This window comes from Elephantulus edwardii, unplaced genomic scaffold (assembly GCF_000299155.1).
Source record: "Elephantulus edwardii isolate Elephantulus edwardi_28Jun2011 unplaced genomic scaffold, EleEdw1.0 scaffold00138, whole genome shotgun sequence".
Taxonomy (NCBI): Eukaryota; Metazoa; Chordata; class Mammalia; order Macroscelidea; family Macroscelididae; genus Elephantulus; species Elephantulus edwardii.
In genome coordinates this window covers 7,254,539-7,260,179 of record NW_006399888.1, presented here as the reverse complement: position 1 = coordinate 7,260,179, position 5,641 = coordinate 7,254,539, and positions in this window count along the sequence as shown.

Here is a 5,641-nt window from a genome sequence, read left to right as displayed (position 1 = left end):
GTGCATAAAATCACCTTTGCTGGTGTTTTGTATCTAATTTTCTTTCTAATCTTTTTAACTTTTTTCTTCTGACATATTTTCTTTTTCCCTCTCAGTTCCTGTCTGTGACTGTGTTATCCAGAAAGATATTTTTCTTGGTGCACTTCTCACTGAGGCTTTAAATTTTTAATTTTTGTTTTACTTTTCACTTCCATTTCCACCCCCCCTTGCCTGTACTAATTCATTCCCTTATTTTGTCTCAGGCGGTCTTCGCTGAAGCATTTGTGAAGCAAATTTCCAGACCACAGAAGGAGCTTCCAGGCTGTTCCTTGAGATCAAGGCTCTGTCTCACCGTCTGTGGTGTTCCATACACACACCGCTTGTCTGTGTGATTCCGCATCACCCTTGGCTCTTTACTGACAAGGTTGGACAAGGAAAAGTCTCTTCCAGAGGATAAGTCCCCCTCCTGTTGTTTAAAAGAAAAATCCCCATGTAAATTGTAAGGAGATTTATTGGGTTAGTAGGAAATGTGTTGTATGCACTGAAAAAAGTTCTTGTATTTCCAGTGGTTCAAATCCACCAAAAACTCCAGTGTGAATTATCTTCATTTCAAAAAAAAAAAAAATCTCCCCAGTTGTGGGCTATCTTTTTGAAGAACTATGTTGTGCTACAGTAGAGTTGTCTTAGTAGTCTTGTGATCTCCACTTGACCTTTAATAACTTGGTGTATGTATTTGCCAGGCATTATGTCTTTGTACTTGCTTTTCTTATTTTCCTTTGCTTTTGTGTTACTTGTAAAAGGAAGGAAGCTCGGCATTTTCTTTACTTCTTCTTGCTGTTAGGTGCTTTCAAGTCCAGTAAGACATACAGCGACCCTATAGACAGCAGATCTCGAACCCTGTCCTATCCTGTGCCGTTCTCACAATTGACACGTTCTCACAATCTGACACACTTGAGTCCATTGCTGTAGTCACTGTGTCAACCCACTTGGTTTAGGATCTTCCTCTCTTTCCAAGCATGATGTTCCTTCATTGAAAAGCCTCTTCTAGAAACATGCCCAAAGTACATGAGATGAAGCTTTATCATCTTTGCATCCAAGGAGCACTAACTATCGTTGCACCTTCTCCAGACATAGCTGTTTGTTCTTTTGGCAGTCAGTGAGCTCTCTTTGGCAGTCAATTCAGCACTCTTCTCCAACACCACAATTCAAAAGCATCATCGATTCTTCTTTTGCCATTCTTATTCACTATCTACCTCTCAGCAGCATAGCAAGTAATTAGAAAGACCATGACATAAATCACGTGAACCTTAGTCCATTTGGAGAGGTTCTTGACTGCAGACTCTCCCAGTGAAATACATCTCCTGATCTCTTGATTGCTGGTGTCACAATTGATTGTGAATCCAAATAAGATGAAATTGTTAACAGTTCTAAGTAGTATAGCACTGGTCTGTCCATTTGCTGTATAGAGGTAACTCATGGTTTCTGTGATACTAAACACTGTGACACTGATGCGTCAAATGCGAGAATGGTTACCCATGGTGGACAGTGTTGGGTGGAGCTTCCCGATTAAAACAAGCTTGGAAGCAGGAGTGCCATCCACTTCTGAAATAACTTGCCTCTGGAAACTCTATGAACATGGAAAAACAATGAAAGATATACAAGTGTTCAGGTCTTTTGTTCACTGGGCCTCTATGAGTCTTCTACGACTTGGTAGCACTTAAGAACAGTCATGATGTTGCCTATAGGTCCAGTTTTGAGAATTTTTGTTTTCTTTGAGGTGCAATCATACTGAGGGCTGTAGTCTTTGATCTTCTGCAGCAAACACTTCAAGTCTCCCTCACTTTCAGCAAGTAATGTTGTGTCATCTGTATACAGAAAGTTATTGATGAGTCTTCCTCCAAACCTGATGTCATATTCTTCTTCATTGTATCTAGCTTCTCAAATTATTTGCTCAGTATATAAATTGAATAGGTATGGAGAAAGTATGTAACATAAACCTTTCCTAATTTTAAACCATGCAGTGTTCCTATGCTCTGTTTGCATGAAATTACAGAATAATATTCTTTAGTAGAAAAGTAGAAAATAGACAAAAAAATGTTTTCAATCTCCTAACACATTTTTAAACTTGTCAGTGCATTTTTACTAACCCAGTAGTAAAGAATTATGCTGACAATGCAAAAGTGGTTGTTGTTTTGTGCCCATGAGTCAACTATGACTCAGAACGACCCTATTAACAATAGCTCTGAACCTTGCACTGTCCTGAGCCAATCTCACTCCCCTCTGACACACCTGCCCCATTACCACAGTCACCGTGTCATTTCATCTCAGCCAGGACAGTTCTAAGCTACCATTTGCTCTGTGGGACAAAGTTTGCCAAGCAACTCCCATGCAATTTACTGCCTCTGGAAACGTGCTGGACGGTGACCTATGAGTTGGTTCTGATTCCACTGCCCATGACAGCAGCAGAGCGAGGCACAGGAGCTCTGGTGGTGTAGTATGTAGTAAGTTGTGCTGCTAACCCCAAAGTCTATGAGTCTCTATCTGTTCGAACCCATTAGGTACTCTGAGGGAGAATTATGGGCGGTCCCCTCCCATTGCCATGTACAACTTCAGAAACCTGATAAAAAGTCTCTATGAGTAGGGACTGACATGGCAGCATGGACCAAAATACTGGCAGAGACATCAGGAACTCCTGGGAGAAAGATATGGCAGCTTCTTTCCTAAAGATTTGCTATTGTTCTGCCCCATAAAATCAGAATTGACTAGCTGACCCTGCAGTACATTTTCAGAGGCATTGAATCACCATGGAAGAGATTGCCCATCTTTCTCCCATAGAGCAGCTGGTAGATTTGAACTTGCTTGTCTTTGAGGTGACAGTCCAACGTCCTACCCAGCAGGCCACCAGAGCTCCCTTCTTGTAAACCCAGAGGGACAGTTCTGTCTTGCCATTTTGTTGTTATTTTGTGATATCTAGTTGATTATGACTCACAGCAACCCTATGAAGAGCCAACCTGAACCCTGCCCCAACCTGTTCCATGCTCATCATCTCTGGCATACTGGAACACACTGCTGATGTTGTCATGTCAGTCCATCTCATTGGGGGATTTCCTCTCCTTCACGGACCCTCCATCTTTCCAAACATGATGTTCCTTTCCAAGAAATAGACTTTTCTAGCTGTTGTTGTTGTTATGTGCCATCGAGTCATTTGCGACTCATAGCGACCCTATGTACAAGAACTCTAAACGCTGTTCTATCCTGTACCAACCTCGCTGTCTCAAACACAGTCATTCCCACGCTCCAGTCACAGAATCAATCCATCTTATTGAAGATCTTCCTCTCTTTCACCGCCCCTCCACTCTCCCAAACATGATGTCCCTCTACAAGAACCAGTCCCTCCTTGCAACATGCCCAAAGTATGTCAGATGAAGCTTCAGAATCCTTGACTCCAAGGAGCATTCCGGCTTCACCTTCTCCAGGACAAACCTGTTTGTTCTCCTAGCAGTCCATGGTATATTCAACACTCTTCTCAAGCACCACAGCTCAAAGGCATCAATTCTCTTTCTATCAACCCTAGTCACTGTCCAACTCTCCGATGCATAGCACGTAATTGCAAAGTTTATAGCCCGGATCAGGCACACATTAGTCTCCAGACTGACATCATTGCTCTTCAGTACTCTTGAGAGGTCCCTCACAGCTGACTTTCCCAGTGCAATTCATCTCTTGATTTCTTGGCTGCTGTTACCAAGAGTGTTGTGGAGCCAAGCAAACTAAAACTGTTAACTGTCTCAGTCTCTTCACCATTCATACTGATGCACATGTCCAAAATATTAAAGATGAAGCTTCACCATCTTTGTCTCCAAGGAGTACACTGGCTGCACCTTTTCTAAGACATATCTGGTTTTTGGTAGTCCATGGGATACTCAGTACCCTCCTATAGCACCACAATTCAAAGGCACCAACTCTTCTTCTGCCATCCTTATTCATTGTCTAGCTCTCTGATGCATAGCAGGTGATTGAGAAGACCAAACCTGAATCAGGTGCTGCACCTGAGTCTTCAAACTGATACTACTTTTTGCATTTTGGAGAGATCAATCACAGTAGACTTGCCCAAGGCAACAATACAGCTCTTGTTTTCCTAACTACTAGTACCACGGATGTTGATTGTGGATCCAAACATGATGAAATCATTCACAGCTTCCATCTTTTCTTCATTGTCTGCATAATACATATTGCTAATGAATCCTCCTCCAATCTGGACCATATTCTTCTTCATAGAGTCCTATTTCATGAATTATTTGCTCAGTCTACAGATTGAATAGGTATGGAGGAATGATACAATCCTGATGCACACTTTTCCTGATTTGAAATCACACAGTGTTCCCTTGCTCCATTTGGACAACAACTTTTTGGTCTAGCTATAGATTTCTCAATACCACAATTAAATATTCATGGAATTATTTTTTGACACTGTCAAAAGCCCTTGTATAGTGAATAAAACAGAAATAGACATTCTTCTAGCATTCTCTACTTTCAGCCAGGATTTATCTGACATCATCGATGATATTCCTGGTGCAGCCTCTTCTAAACCCAGCTTAAACTTTTGGCAGGTCGCTATCAATGTACAGTTTTAGCCATTTTTGGATGATCTTCAACAATAGCTTGCTTGTGATGTTACTGATATTGTTCAAGAATTGCCATATTCTGTTGAATCATCTTTCTTGTTAATAAGAACAAGTATGGATCTCTTCTGATCAGTCAGTAAGACAGCTGTCCTCCAAATGTCCTGGTATAAACTGGTGAGCACATGCAGGGCTACATCTGTCATTGGAAACATGTCAGTTATTTTTCTATCAATTCCTGGTGCCTTATTTTTTTGTCAGTGCCTTCAGGGCAGTTTGAATTTCATCCTTCATTGCCATTGGCTCTTGTTTCTGAAATTTTTCCATGTCTACTAGTTCTTTTGATTCTGTGTATTCCTTCCATCTTCTTTTAGTACTTCCTGGATCATTCAAGATTTTGTCCATAGTGTCTCACAGTGTTGCAACTCGAGGTTTGAATTTGTTTTTCAATTCTTTCCACTTGAGAAATGCCAAGTGAGTCCTTTCCCTTTTATTTTCTGACTCGGGTTCATTGCACATTTTATTACCATATTTTACTTTACCTTCTTTGGTTGCCCTTTGAAATCTTCTCTTCAGCTCTTTTAATTTTACATCTTTACCTTTTCTTTTGGCTTGTCTCTTCTGGCATCCGCTTTGGTGGTTTTTTGCGGGTTTTTTTCCCCCTTTCTCCTCCTGTTTGTTAACCTTCTGCATTCTATATGGATGATATTCAGACCATAACTCATCTGGTCTTCAATAATTAATGTTCAGTGCCTCAATTTGTTCTTGTGATGATTCTCAAATTCAGCTGAGGTAGACTAGTGGTTGTATTTTGTACATTGTAATTCCAAAGGCACTGGGTTCAAGACCACCAGGTGTTCAATGGGAAAAGGATGGGCAGACTCCTCCCATGTGATTTACTGTCTCTGAAAACCCACTGGAAGATCAGCTATGGGTCGGTTTCAAACTCTAGGTTGCACAAAAACAACAACAACAACAATCAGCTTCTATTTAAATTTGCAAATGAGTAACTGATGGTTTGTTCCACAATCAGTGCCTGGTTT